Raw genomic sequence first — 1,705 nt, 5'->3', positions numbered from 1 at the left:
GAAAAGAGGAGAGTTCAGAGGAAAGAGGGATAGAAGGGCCAGGGAGAGATGAATGTGGGGCTCCAAGCTCACTATGACCCTCCTTTGCAGCCATCACAGGTAACAGCCTAGGGCTGTGCCAGAGAGGAATGCCAGGACATCATTATCCCTTCTGAAGGTGGTTACTTCCCTCCGCTTCCCCAACGAGAGCATCATAGCTATTTCCAATTTCAGTGTCTTCTTCCAGCTCAATGACTGCCCTGAACATTCAATCAACTCTTTTCCCTGATTTATCATCCCTACCTTTATCTCTCCTACCAGTGTCTTTTCCCATATCCTCAGTGGGCTGCAGAGGAGGCCAACTGCCTCAGTTCCACAGCAACATTTTTCACTTCCATCCACTTTTTTCCCCACCTCAACCGAGGAGCACAGTTAAAAGACAAATAATGAGGAAGAAAGACAAAGAGACGGAGAAATCAATGAACAGAGGAGGACAGAGGTCAGGAAGCTGAATATAAAGATGCTTAGGCTTGGAGGGTCTGATGTGAATAGGAAGGAGGTGGAGGAACACAGTAGGACAGAGAAAGGGACAGGGAGCATAAGGCAGAGGATGTCTAGGGGTGGGTCCGCATGGATCAGGCCCCTGACAGTGCCCTTCCTTTCCTTACCTGGTACTGGTCTCTGCAAAGGATGAGCCAGGAGTCTGCTAGATTTCTCTTTAATATTTGATCCTCAGGGAGGACAAATCAGGCAACTTCTGAATAAGCCTGTGTGCTGTGGGATTCTCCAGGCCCCCAGCAGCCTTCCTCAGCCCTAAGCATGCATTTTAGCATCCCAGCTTGCACTCAAGGCCTGTACACCCACTAGACCCCTCCTCCACTCCCCACAGGCCTCTACCTACTCCACCTCACAGTTCAAGGGAACTTATGTGTGAACATCAATTAGAATAAGTGCACAGACAGAGAAATACAGGGGCGAGTGCTAGGCAGGCATGCCAGGGAAGAATTTTATGTTCCATAAAGAATGAATAGGTGTTTCCAGGCAGATTGTCAGGGAAGGACTCTATTCTGATCTCAGCCAGAGTGCCCTACTTCACTGTCTCCATCATGTTGGGTTCTGGCCTGAATTGCGTCTTGTCTTGTGATTCCAAACGTGTGATGTTATACAGGGAAGGGAATACGCCTCGAGCAGCTGTAAGGTCCTTCACGGAACCTGACTCAGGATAAAGCAGCTGATGAATATTTCACGTGGAAGCAAAGCCCTGAACAGTAGAAAGACTTGAGGTCAAATCCTGATTCTGCCACTTCTGGTGTATTATTGGACAAGATACTAGCGTCCTTGTGCTTCAGTTTCGTCATCAGAAAGATGGAGCAATAATGGTATAGGGTAGTTGTGGGGATTGAATATGGTAAATTATTTAATTTATTAAATTATGCAGATTAAATATGCAGTAAATTTGGTAAAATATACATGTAATTTATGTTCAAACTTACTCCCCAGTGTATGTCAGATGGCTGATCTCTTCTGCTTGTCTTACAAATATATACATATTTTTGTACTTAGACTCAGAGTAATCAGGGACAAAAACCACTCAGCTACCTTCTTCTGTTTCTTAGATCGGGCAGAGCACACAGTAGGTCCTTCACAATTATGGTCAGAATCAGTCTCAAGTATAGATGGAGGAGATAGCTCCTTGGATAATATTATGAGAGCTGTCTGAAGTAGA

The sequence above is a fragment of the Pteropus vampyrus genome, unplaced genomic scaffold (assembly GCF_000151845.1).
Source record: "Pteropus vampyrus isolate Shadow unplaced genomic scaffold, Pvam_2.0 Scaffold1068, whole genome shotgun sequence".
NCBI lineage: Eukaryota > Metazoa > Chordata > Mammalia > Chiroptera > Pteropodidae > Pteropus > Pteropus vampyrus.
This window is presented reverse-complemented; position numbering follows the sequence as displayed.